The following is a 14,109-nucleotide window of genomic DNA, read 5'->3' as shown; positions in this document are numbered from 1 at the left end:
TGAACCGCTTTAACAAAGGAAATAATAAAAAAAAAGGCAAAGACTCTCAACTCCTCGGTTTTAAAGCAATACTGGTGAATGGAACCTTTACCTGGAAGACTTCAAAATTCAAATTTACAATACAATCAAATGAGTGTCAGTGTTCTCATACTGCTTCACTCCAGATGGAGGAGTTTTATAAATTGAAGTATAACTAAGAACGTCTTTTAAAATGGGATTTAATATTTCACATGTTCCAGGAGCAGCATCTCTTTTTGGATGACCTTTTTTGTTAGCTGCTTTGTATTTGGGACTTTAACTGTTGGGTAGATTTAAATAGTCTGCAATACATAAAAGGAATGGAAAGGGTATCTCTCTGTGTATATGTATAAATAGATATACGCAGATGTCTGATGGGAGTAATTTCCTACAGAGGGAAGATGCTGACTGAATGCACTCCATTCTTGCACCTGGGTTTGTGTGTGTGTGTGCCCGTATGTGTTTTATAGAACATCAAAAGCCTTTAATGAAGTCATCTGGCTATTGATAGCTTTCATATACATTTAGAGTATTAAAGAACTTATCATCAATTACAGGAATGGTAAGGTGCCCATAGTATTTTCTTTCTCAGTTTAATTTCTATTAGTAAAATTGTGCAATTTTAAGTTCCTTATCTGTTGCTAGTAACTGTTTCACTTGATGGTTTTGTTTGGAGTAAACCTGAATTTTGGGGTTTACTTTAGGGTTTCAAAATTAAATACTTCTCTCAGTTCTCCAGCCAGGAGAATTTCAGACACTAGAGACTGGATTTTAGCTGGCTTAGGTCACCTTATATGCAAAGACTATTTTAAAGCAGGAAATTGCTACGTTTGGGAATTTTTAAAATTTGTATTCCTTTCAGGACTAGTACAGCACTCATGAAAGTTTGGATGAATGTGTGGGTTAACATGCTGCATGTATGGGTCAAGAGAATTGTTGTGCAGTTTGTCCAGGTACTGTATGCATTCGCTGCCTTGGTAACACTGATATCAGACCAGGTAAGGGCCAGAAGAGATGACAGGGATGGAAAGAAGGCAGTGTGCCTGCAGTGACACTGGCTGGAGAGGCAGCCAAGTGGACCATCCCGTGGGGAGGCTGGCCTCTGCAGCCCTAGGAGAGGTACTTGCTTCCCATTCAGAGTCCACAAGCAGATCCTGTGTTTCTATTACAGTCTGTCCAGATTTAAAATCCCTGGAGTTCCTCAAACCCATTATTTGGTAAGAGGACAGACTATTTTTACATGCAGTGTGCAAGGCCAATATTACACAGTCCAAGAGTATTACAAGAAAGTGTTGGTATGTGTGAAAAAAACCCCCAGAACATATGATGGCGTTTATATTAATGCCTTTATGTGAAAAGTTGTTTTTGAAAAAGCGTTCATATTGCATCAAGTCCAGGTTTAAATAATGAATTCCAAGATTCTCCAGTTACTGATGAGTTTTGTACATGGTGCTATTGTAATTTTTGGAAGAGAAGCAGGAGTGACTTCATTTGAATCAAGGGGAATGGCTTTTTTCCACCATCTCTTGGAACTGGCCTGAGAGAAACACATGTACTCTGTATCCTTCCACAAAACTACCGAGGGTCCACATTTAGAAAGACCTCATTAAAATGTGCTAGTCCTTCTCAAATAAGTAAAAACAAGACATGAATCGCCAAGTTTATAAAACAATATGCTCTGCTCAACAACACCGTCTTTCTCTTTAGCATGGTATATTTAAAAAAAAAAAAAAGCCAGTCTGGTTGACAGTTTCTAGGAATATTCCAGGCCCGGAATCTGTTCATTTTATTTACATTAAGTTCCCCCAAAGGGGAAGAAACATGCAGCACAGTGCTGTGTTAGCCTAGCCATGCTTTCTAGCACTTCTGCAGGTTGCAGCAGTAATTCTCCTGCTTATGGTCTCTGTAGAAAATGTGTTGATAACATGAGTGATCATCTTCAGGAGAAGCAACAGATGAGGGAGAACAGTGCTGAGAGAATGGAGGGAATGGCTGGTTTCAAGAAACGACTGGCAGGTGGTAAAATGGACACTTGTTTGGGAGAATTTTTGAACCAGTGGTGAGGAGGCTGGTGCAAATGCAGTTTCTGAGGGGGACAGGTTGAAGCATGATGGCTGATGGACAGAGTGCAACTGGCTTGGAAAAGCGATGGAGTGTTTGGACTCTGATATTTTCTCTTGCACATGTGGTTCCCTCCCTGCTGTGTCAAGTGGGCTCGAGACATGTCAGCCTTGGGGACAGTAGGTGTCTGAGAATTTCAGCTTTGGTTGCAATGGCTTTCTGCTGGAAAGTGGATTTTATCTCCACAAAAAACTTGGTTTTAATGTTGTGTTTGTGTTCCTTTGCATGGACTTGAGCACTTTTAGAGGAGGCCACCTGTGTTCGGGGAGCAGGCTGCTGGCTGCACTGGTGGCACGAGGGGCATGCTAACAAAATCTGTATCACTTCAGGTTCATTTATAGGCAAGGGCTTGCTGGCAGCTGTGGCAGGTAAATGAAACTGTGCAGCATCTTCCTTTAGCTCATGACAGGGAGCCCTTGGACCATGGGACACTGCAAGTGTCCTGCCCTGTAAATGCGCCCCGAGTGCTGGCAAAGCAACACTGGGCTGTTTCCGAGAGGCAGAGGTAGGGCCATAGTGCTGAGAATTTAGCAAATGGGATATAATAAAAACCAGGCTGCAATGACATCATTCTTTCTGTTTCATAAGCACGCGCTGCATGTATGGACAGTGCACAGATGGTTTGCTTTGATAACTTGCTGTGTAGGTTTACGGCCTTGGAATGTCAATAATTAAAGAGGTTGGTTTTATTTTGAACAGCATTAAATTCTGTGGAAGCATGTATCAAACTTTAAGTTACATGCCTGCAATTTTTAGGATGTTTTAGTCTTAAAAATTGAATATTTACTACTTAGTGTTTTAAGGGTTTTTAACATTTTTATTACTTTTCCTCTTCCATTTTTTCCGTTCCTAATTGTTTCCAGACATTTTTTCGCTGTGATGAAGACCTCTGTAGATGTTTTCCTTTTATTAAATTTCTTTCTTTCTTCCTTTTTTCCTTTTTTTAAAGGGCAATGTGTAGGGAGGTGTTTTGATTTCATCCTCTTGCTAAAAAGTCAGAGCAGTAAACTTTGAACTCCTGATTTTCTTGCCATCAGGATTTCCTGCCACAGATATGTGAGGAAAAAAAAAAAAAAAGAAGAAATCTCTGGAGAATTTTCTAATGGTTTGTCTTAGTTTACGCTTGTATTTCAGACTCAGCTCTATTGTGTCTAAGAGCAGGATTGATATAGGCTGCCTGAAACTGCTGATTGCTAGGGAACAGCTTTGCTAGATGAACATAACACATTCCATAGGTTTCTCCCTTTCATGGTCTCTGTTGCAAATATTTTTTTTTGGCTTCAGTATATTTTAGTGAAGTATTCTGCTTTTAAAAAGACATTCAACATATGTGTGTCTGCTTTAACAAAAGGCCAACAAGCCATACATCAGATCAAAAAATCATTTTTCAGTTTGACTATATAATCCTACTAAATGGAGTTTATTTTTCCTTGTATGTCTTTTCTCTTGTTTGCCAAGTTTCCTGAGAACTTCCCAATTCCCAGGACCAGGACCCTATTTTGGTCTTTTGTGTTGATGATTCAGAAATGCCAAAAATTGAGGAGAGGAAATTAAGCAGTAATATAGATATAGTGGAGATGGTAGCAGACTGCTTCAGCCGTGGACCAACAGATTGACAGTAGAGCACAGCTTGTGTTTCTTTACCCATTATTTGTGTTTCAGAGCACCGAAAGGGATCAATAAAATGGAAGAAGAAGTTTTTCATTTTACATCATATGAAGGCTGTGCTGAGTTCTCAAAAACCCCTCAACAACAACAAAAGAAACAAAAAAAACCTACAACCCAAAACAGGAAAAAAAAAGTCCCGAAACAAAACCAACCTATGTTCAAATGCCCCACACTTGTAGAATCTTTGAAGATGATGGAGCTTTAGGTCAGACACCTTACATGGGTGAGGGAAATACTTATCTCTTCTGTCCCCAGATTGTGGCACCTTTCCTGTGGGCAGGGGATCATCTTCATCCTCCTGATGGAAACACCAGCTCTCGTTCTGCTGATTATCTTCTTTTCTTTCAAATCTTTATTAGCAGACTCCTATGTTGCCCAGCACACTCATCATCGTCTTCCTTTGCATGGCATAAGCATGTGATTTTTTTTTTTTTGTAAATGTTCTAAACTATTGTTTAGTTCTAGTTCCAAAGCATTATTTTGGTTTAAAGGAATTATGATTTGTTTTGAAGAACTGTCTCTTCTGTACTACTTATCTCTTGCCAGCTGTCTGTTCACTTGATCATAACAGAAAAGTTATCTGGGCTACACCTCTTGTTTTCAAGGCAAATCAATTAATGGCTTAGTTTATTAAATGTCAATTAAAATTTTTTCACTATTGCCTGATTTATATAATCAGTCATTAATTGCTGCTTCTTTCTCACCCCTCTCAATATACTGGCGTAATTTTCTCTAAGAAAGGACAAAAGAAAATGTCGGTGTATAGCAAACAAAGGTCTCTTGACTAAATTAGTAGGCATGTTTCATCTTTGGATACAAAGTGTTAAATGTTGAATTCAGTCCCTTCTTGCTTTTTCTGAGAATAAAGTAGCTTTTTTTGGAAGCTGATCTGTGAACTCAGTAGTAACCTGGATCTTAGAAGAAAATAAGGAAATATAAATAACAAATTTTTCGATAGGAATTTATAGTTTAATCTTTCACATCATGCAATATAAAAATTGGTAAGCTCATTTATTGGTGAATTGGCTTGAGTAGGTGTCAGTGATTGAGTTCTTAGTCTTGTGTTTTTGTCCTAAATTCATTGCTAATGCAGGAAAAATGAAATGGGAGAGGCAGAAAAGAGATGAAGTACAAATCTTGTGACAGTAATTGATAGCTAGGTGGAGGCATCCATCCAGAGCTGCCTGCTCGCCTTTATACACACCCAGCTTCGTGTGATGGAGAAAGATTTTACACAGAGCTAGTAAAGAAGGGGAGGGAGGTGGATTTGCTAGTGACAATCTGACTCTGGTCATCTTGGATGTTGCTTACTTTGTGCTTAACAAAAAAGTTGCTCTTTTCAGAATGAAAGATTTTTAAAGTTTGGGGGTATTTTTTAAGCTTGAATAAAATCTGAGTGTACTCAGTGATGAAACTTTTTAAAAACAGATCAGATTTTCAATAAGCTCTCTGAGTAAAACAAGCATTGTAGGATAAGGTTTTGAGTTTCATCAATTATTGAGCGAAATAATTTTACCCACTTGTGCTAATTTTTGGCTGCAGTTTTTTTGGGAAGATAATGTGTTGTTGGTTTGTACTGGCTAAAGCCTTTACAATATGGAAAGATTTCTTACTTATTTTCATACAGCTGCTGCTTCAGCTCTTGCTTCTCTTTTAATGCTTGGGATCTTGCAGTATATTTATTAGTGTTCTCGTTCTAGCTGCTGGGAGGTGACGAATTACTTAACAAACTACTTTCACTACTAAGGGCGTGCATCCAATTATCCAATAATGAAAAGCCTGTATTTTTTTTTCTTGCTTCCACCCTGACGGGGCATTTAACTCCTTGACAGGAGTTAAAACTATTGTATGCAATTCAGCACCCTCCTCAGAAAAGCATCCCTTATCCTGCTCTAGCTGCATTCCTAAGAGAATCTGGATTTTCCCACCTGTAGAAGTGTGTTTAAGCAAAGCATTCACGATCTCAGGCTTACCCTCCAAAAAATCATGAAATATGGAAACAAGCATTTTTAATACCTCCTGGGATTTGAACTTTTATGATGTTTAGGTTGTGTGAATTTCGGCATCCCTTGAATTAAATTTGGAAATTTTCACTTTCCTTTGAAGATAAAAGACATGACTCTTGCCCAGATATGTGATTCCCAAGAACTGGGATGTGGGAAGAAGCAGCACAAATATGATTCACCCTGAATTTTGCAGGACTTGGCAGTGCTGTGAAAGGCATGAGGGAATCGTGCACATGGGTGCTGCTTCCCCCCACACCCTGCATGCAGAGTGGCTCGGTGGTTGCTCTGTGCTATCCTGCCTTCCTTGGCTTAGTTTCCCACTTGCGCTATCCTGGGGAGCTGCACAAGGAGAGGGAGTGATATTGGAGAGAATGCTTGATGAGGTTAAAGATATTTTCTCATGTGTCAGTGTGTGGCTCTGACTAACAGTGTCCATGTCTGGAGAAGAAAACAGTCATTACGGAGAAGCTGTGGGATGAGAAGGGAAGGTAGGAAGGAGGCCAGCCTCCCTGCAAGGAGACAGCAGACCCAGTTTTACAGGCAGAACCTGTAGGACAACTGCAGATGAACCTCTGGTGAAGGCATGCAAAGGCAACAGCCCTCTCTAAGCTTAAAACTAGGTGGTAGTGCCTAAAGGATGAGTGTCTGCCCAGTGGACCTGCTGCTGAAGGCAGGGAGGGTATTTCAGGATGCATCTTGAGCTGTTTTTTCCGAGAAGGGGCGTGTGCATGTTATGTGCTTTTAGCTGAGGAGTGAGCTTGTGTGTGCACACCTCAGCTGCAAGGCAATGACATCTCTTTTCCATCAGGGCTGGAATGCCAGGGATGCCTGTCTTACCCTCACTCGCATGACTGACTTGTCGTCTTGGTTTTTTTCTCTCCTTGCTTACCACTCTAGCACAGAAATGTCTGTCTGCCCTGTCTTGCACTGGCTTTCTACAGTATGGTCTGAAGCTGAAGGTTTCCATGAAAAATCAAAAGAAGTGTTGAAAGCCAAGTAGCAGGCAACAGCATTGTCAAGGAGGCCTGGAGTTAAAAAAATTGTAAGGGAAACAATTTTCTCTGGAATTAAGGTGGAAATACATTTCCACTTAATTTCAATGGGCTAACAAATTGTAATGTTTATAGTTGGCTGACAATGTAGAAATAACTCATGAACCAAAAGAAAAGTTTACTTCGGAAGATGGCTCTCAAATTATTTACCTTGGCTTCATCCTTCCCTGAATTGGGGAGAACATAATAATGTTTCCCTCTCTTGATCCCTGTCTTGGCTGGTTGCTGAGATGCTTTTGGATATAATTCTTAGCATAGGAGAGAACTTCCAACATAGCAAAACTGATTGCCAAACCTAAAAAAAAGAAAGTCTGCATCCAGTAATGACATTCTGGAGATCCTGGATGCCATATTCCTTTTCTGCCATCTCAGTGAATTTTCCACACATTTTTATGAAGTGTTTTGAGTCTATTTTGGTGATATAATTCACATGAATGTTTTGAGTGCTCTCTTTGCTCAACCCTGACCTCACCCCTACGGAGATTTTTTTTTTTTTTTTCCCATGTTGAAAACTGCCAAAGACTTCAGGCATCATTTTCCCACACAGAGTGAAAATAAAGTGCTTTTAAAAAAAAAAACCCACACCCAAAAACACCACTATAAACAGATTTTCCCCCAAAAGAAGAGTTCTGTTTGAAAACCAAAGTTGGTTGGTTGGTTTGTTTTGGGTTTGTTTTTTTTTTTTTTTTTTACTTTGAAGTACAAGCTGAATAGAGATCCAGGGGAAGCACTGTGCTTGGGCCTGCTTTTCCTTATCAATACCCTGAATTTGTTCACCAGCGAACTGGAGAGTTTGCAGAACTCCTGGACAGTTGTAGCCTTGGGGGTACAGCAGCTTAACCTCCCACACCCTGCTTCAGAAGGAGTTCCTCTTCTTTCAGTGCTCATGTCCACCCTTCTCCTTCAGGTTACAGTGTTCCTGGGTGTGCTGACACAGCAGCTTTGGGGCCATGAGTTGGCTCACTGCAGTGACTTAAATGAAATCCCAGTATTTCTGGGATGCCGGGGTTGCAGTGCCTGAAGCAGCAGTGCTTGCACAGGATGAGCCCAGCTGAAGTGCACCCAGAGGGCCCGGAATGACAGGAGCTTGCTTTCCTGGCTTTACTTGTGAGCAGGAGAAAAGGTGCTTTGTAATGCCCTCACCTCAGGGTAGATCCCATTGACTATGCAGGAGGGTGGGCTGCAAGCAATCTCCTGGTGAATGCTGTAAGGGGTTTTTTTGGAGATGCTTGCAGTGACCCCTAGAGCAGCCCAGAATTTGGGAGCCTTAAAGAAACTGCATTGTCATTTAGTTTCTTTATTAAGTGTCTAAAAAGTGGCACACTTATTTTTTTTTTTTTAAGATGAACCATGTAGGATGCTAACTTGTCAATCAAACTGTCTTTTAAGGTGGCCCATTCATTGCTGAAGGATGCTGGCAGGTACCAAATATTTTAGCCCGTATGTAAAATATATTTATTTATTCATTCCTCTCCTGAGTGATGTTTAGAGCTGTCAATCTGTTGCATTTTTCTGGCCCTAAACTAAGCAGAATAACTCAGGATCCTGTAACCAGAGCAGCCCTTCATAAATTAAGGTCAGTTGGGTGCAGTGCTGTAACAACAGCCTGTAGAAACAGCCTCAGACCAAGGCATCTTTTGTTAACCAGAGGAATATTAACTACATTGGGAGTTCCTGAAAGTGGGTGGTTTCTACTGCCAAGCTCAGCAACGCTTTGTCATAATGAAAAAACAATACTGTCTGCAAGTAGGGATTGAAATCGTCTCCTCACATCTGTTTGTCTAAGCCTGGGAAAAGGTGCCATTGGATGAGAGCAGCAAATCCTGCTGTGACTGTGCTTGTGCTTGAAGGGAAAGCTTTAAATGCCGACAAATGGCCAGGCATCTTTCACGAAGCTAGTTTTAATTTATTTTTAGACTTGATTAATAGTTACTGCACTATTTGCCTTGCACATTTTTTAATGGAATGCTTAAAAAAATTGTTTAATATGTGATCCCTTCTGTGTAATTGTGCTCTCATACAATGTCTTTGGTGAGAATGAACTAGCAGAGTTTTACCCAGAATTGTTTGGAAGACACCACTGTGGAAAGCAGAGATGACTCAGTGCCTTGGAGGAAGAAGAGCTAGCAGTTAACCACAGAGCATGGCATTATCTCTATGCCAAAGCTGGCTGGGAGAGCCAGCATATTTTCCACTTTGCTATGTCGGGGGGAAAAAAAGTACTCCAAAGAAATATTGGCTCTCTAAGCAATCTTGATAATCTTGTCAGCTTGATGAGTTTAGAACAGGTAACATGGGAGGCATATGAATCAAAAGAAGATGGTAGTTCCATCTAGAAACCATTGTTATTTTTATTTGATTAATAAATACATATGAAGCATTCTCATTTTTGGTGGATTCCTCTGGGTGAATAAACTTGGTTGCATAACAAGAATGTGGTATGTGATAGAGCACATGATTAGATAATAAGTATTTCTGCATAAACTTATTTCATATCTAATCCCATGTGTCTGTATTGTTATTTCTTTAAGAATATCTACATGGTATCTCTTTCTAATGCAGGCAATTTTCCAGATGCCTGTAAATAAGGAATATCTATTGCAAATGAAATAATAAGTATCTCTTCTCAATGTAATTTGTTTTCCATTTGCATTTAGTGATGTAGTGTTTTTGTTGGTGAAGGTGGCTTGACTTTACATGCAGAATTACATGAAAAACACAGCAGTTAAATCTTCATTTTGATTTCATTACAATAAAAATCTTTTAATGTATAGAGTTGAATATTTTCTTTTAGGGGAGATGTTTCATTTAAATTAATTTAACAAATCCTTTTATGTCTAGTGGCCTTTACACTTACACAGAAAATGCAGTAAGAAAAGTGTTGGCTTCCAATTTGGGTCTTTCTTTTTCTCACCAATCACCTTCTGAAAGATGTAAAGACATATTATTGCCATGGTATGGTGCTGTGCTGCCCTGGGACCTGGGCATGTTCTCCTGTATATTTGCTGTTCCACTTCTTTGTGTGCGAGTGTGGAAGCTTGGGTATCCAGCTCGAGCCATGTTCCTTGTTTCTGCCAAGGAGAAGGTGGAAGACCTCAGGAAATACTCGATTTAGCATGTGGGCTGCCAGTTGTGCCAAAAGAGGAAAAAACCAATGGTGTAGATTGGAGCAATATTTTGGCATTGGCCATAGGAGAAGTCAAGCTGAAGGATGCACCAGGATTGATACTTGCTTTCCAAGCATCTGAAAAGGAAGGTGTTGAAGAACCTGTGTGATGAGGACCTTAGAGTTGCTTTCAGGCTGGCAGGATAATCCAAGCAGGTTGTCTTGTGGGCAGGAAAAAGCACTAGGTGAAGACTAAGCCTGTAATTTAGTCCACTGGTTAACAGTGCAATGTCTGGATGACTTCATTTAACAACGACTATCAAGGTGTGAATCTTTTTTGCCCTGATGAAACCACCTGAAATAATGATTGGTGGTTGGCATTGGCTGTGAGGAGGCAGTAAGTCTGCTTTCTAAACTCTCCTGCATGGGAGAAGTCGGTTTGGGGTGTTAGTATTGTGGGAGACATCCACTGGGCTCTCAACAGATTAGTATCTGATGAACAAACATTTTTTTACACCTGTAATTTCAATAGTATTCGACTTCTCTTTCACTTTCTACCTCTCCCACCCTGTATTCAGTGAGTGCCAGAAGATGAGCTTTCTTTAGATACATAAACAAGATGATGTGGTGCAAATTACAGAAGATTGCAAAGCCTTGATTTAGTTTCTCTGTGCTGTGATTTAAGAATTGATACTCTTGAGTTTTTAACTGTGACTAAGCAACTGTTTTGTTGAGGCTGATTATTTCACATGCCAGTGGTTAGGAGGTAGCATGGAGTGAATGTCCTTGTTTATCCTGTCTTCTCCTGAGGATAACTTGGGCTTTAATTTTCCCTCCTGTTCTCACCTTGTTTTGGCAGCTGATGAATATGAACACTTTGTGTGTCTCAAATGTTTTTATAGGGGGGACCACAGGCTCTGCAGGACCTGTGACCCTGCATATTATTCTTTTGTATTCTCAGGGTTTTTTCCACCTAGAAACTTCTGTTGGTAGGGGAAAATATTAGTGTTTTAGAATTAAAAAAAAAAAAAAAAGAAGAAATCAAGGTTGATTTTAGACCTGTATATGGCAGACAGGGAAATTGCAGGGAGGGAGGAAATTTATCTTGTTGGTCACAGTTGGTGCTCCTGCTGCATCTGTGGATTTTTTTTTAGAGTGAGCACATGCACAGGCACTCCATACAGAGAGAGTACGTACATGGGCCATATGTTCATTATTTTAGAAGTTTTGTTTTCTCTTGCATTTTCATCAAGCTTTTAACAGAGCTATTTTAATTGGGATTAAATATAACTATGTAGGACAGTAACTAAGACACAAATCCAGCGTTTTCCTTCTCACCCTCTGCGTGTCAGCAACATTTCTTGTGCTAGTCCTCCGCCTAGAAATGAGTTTCTTTTAACCTAGGGCCTGTTGTCAGGAAGAGAGGAGACTGCAGCATTCTTCCAGGCGTGGTGGGGCTGGGTTTCATTTACAAATTTTGTCCAGAGTTGCAACACAATCCCCTGTACTTAGCATGTGCCAGGCTAAGCTGGCGTGTAAACTTGGCAATAAACTGAAAAAGCAGTGCTGCAGTCCTATACCTGTGCACACATGCAAATGTGAGCCCTTTGTCTGTCTTCTGAAGTTCAGTATTTATGAATGGTTTACAGAAACAGCACATGCTTAGGTTGGCTAGAAGAGACTTATATACAGTTTCAGTAAGGTAAATAATTTTGCTGGTTTGGCTGTGAAATAATTTTGAAATGTGTTTTAAAGATACAGGATTCAAGACAAAAAGATGTACTCAAATAGCATTTGTATCTATAGGAAGCAATAGTTTCCTGTGGTTTATACATCAAACAGTGAGACCTGGTTATAACACACACATGAACTGTGTTTTCAGTGTTTGAATGGTCAGGTCTGCCCAAGTGCCTCACAGTGTTCTAAAGTTCCTTTTTAGCATTTTATTTTTGCAAATACCTAGTAAGGTTTATTAAATTGCATATTTTGTAATCCAAAGTGTATGTATATACAAACAGGAAAAGAGCAAAGAAGATGAAAAATAAGGATTTCTGAGATGCTGTTGGTTCTTCTCTGCTTTTTCTTTAGACACTGTCTCCTTTCTTGTTCTTTGCGGTTCTCTTATCTACAAAAACATTTAGATTAGTGTGCTAATTAGTTTATGTTAACCAGCAGAGGGCTTCCACCTCAAAGCAAACAGCTTTATCCCTTCTGCAGTCTTGCTGGTATCCTCTTAATCAGAGAAGTGGGAAATAGACATTTATTCAGTTCTTAGGATACTTCCCTGCTGGCAGAACGATCTTCAATTACATGTTAACTAATTTTTTATATAGTTTGTTTTTAACCGGCTTCCAGTTACTTTCAATACAGCCGTTAGCATTTCCACAGGAAATTTGGATGATTCTGTAGAAGTTTCTTGTGCTTCACTGAAGTCTCCTACTTCTAAATTTCTAATGTAACTGGTGTGTTGCAGTTTCTGTGCACAGTCAGGTATTAAAAGTGTTTGAGCCCCTTCTTAGTATGAACACAGCATATGCTGAGTAAAGTAGTAGGAGAGACTGAACTGATCTTACAATTTAGATTAAAGCAGTGCAAGTTGAGTTTATAAACTCATACGTTCACTGTAGAGTGTTCCAGAGCAAAGAGGAATACATGTGGATACAGGATATCACAAAAGCACGCAGCTTTTCGGGGGCGTTGGAGTCGCCCTGTGAGACACGGAGTGGTTTCATTCGGAGCATCCCTTGTGCCAGCTGTGCCGGCGGCTTGGAGCGGGTGGGTGCTGGTGGAGTAAGGGTCAGTGCAGTGTGGCAGAGTACCGAGGTGCTGAATGCCGCTGGAGCACCTCCCCAGTTTCTCTCCCAGACTCGGTGACTTCTCGTGTTGATCAGAACTGCTGTTGATAACTTCTGGTGATTCAGTGAACAGATGAGTGCCTGGGGAAAAAAAACCAGCAACCTTCTCTTCAGACAGAAAACTTACTCTGTCTGCAAAAATTCCATACTTAGATAGTTAATCTTCCCGGTCTATCAGCACTTGGGATGTGTTGGCTAACAGTTGTGAGCAGAGTACTTCCGTGGCCAAGCCTCAGCTTTGGAAGGGAGGTGACCCTATGGTTAGGGGATTTTAAAAACGATTTTGTGTTACGAAAGCAAGAGCCCCTCAACCCAGGAAAACGTGTGTAGGAATTGAGGCGGTGACTACAGTTAGTGGGAGCTTTTAGCAGAGCTGTCTTAATTAGTGAGTTGTCATGCCCGAATCAAAAACCACTAAAATTGTTAATTACGGTTCAAGCAGAGATAATAACAGCTTACTACAGGCAGACCGCCGTGTGTCACCGTAACTGTGTCGCTGCTGACGTCCCTGGCGAGGCCCGGCCCGCCTCGGGCGGTGGGAGCGCGGATCCCGGCTGGATCCCGGCTGGATCCCTGCTGCCACCTGCCGGCACGCGCTGCCCTCCTCCCACCCGGGCTCGGTCCCGGCCCGGCGGTCCTTGGGCTGCGCTGCTGGTCAGGAGGGTTGCCCGTGAAGTACCCAAATATTTGCACATTGCCCGAAGTCACCAAAGCCTCGTTACTCGTCCCCTTACACTGTACGACGGCATCAAACCTCACGAAGGAAAAAACTCGTCCGTGCGTGGGCAAGGCTGAAACTTAATGCAGTTCGAGCCCTTTCCTCCTCAGAATATCATAGAATCATTTAAGTTGGAAAGGAGCGCTAAGATCACTGAGTCCAACTGTTAGCCCAGCACTGCCAAGTCCACCACTGAACCATGTCCCCAAGTGTCACACCTACAGGTCTTTTAAATACTGTAAGGGTATCCATCACACTCCTACCTAGCAAAGCTCAGTACTTGAAACTGCTCCCACCATCAGTAATTGCTCTACTCCTTGCATACTTGCAAGCACATTTTCTATGAAATTTGGGCTTTGCATTAGTTCTGGAATTATGTTGATGAAGAAACCCAAAAGCTTGTGAATGTATTTGTATATGGTTGAAGCAGGTAGGTGTCTCTAGGCGCAGTTAACTTGACTGCTCTTTTGGCATCAAACTATTTTAGAGACAAACAGTATTTTTTTCCTGGGCACTTCTGGTGTTGGTTCTGCCCCTCTTACAAATATCTTTTTGGCTAACAACC

Source organism: Corvus brachyrhynchos, unplaced genomic scaffold (assembly GCF_000691975.1).
Source record: "Corvus brachyrhynchos isolate BGI_N302 unplaced genomic scaffold, ASM69197v1 scaffold6, whole genome shotgun sequence".
In the NCBI taxonomy this organism is placed as follows: Eukaryota; Metazoa; Chordata; class Aves; order Passeriformes; family Corvidae; genus Corvus; species Corvus brachyrhynchos.
Note: the sequence above shows the minus strand (reverse complement) of the source record.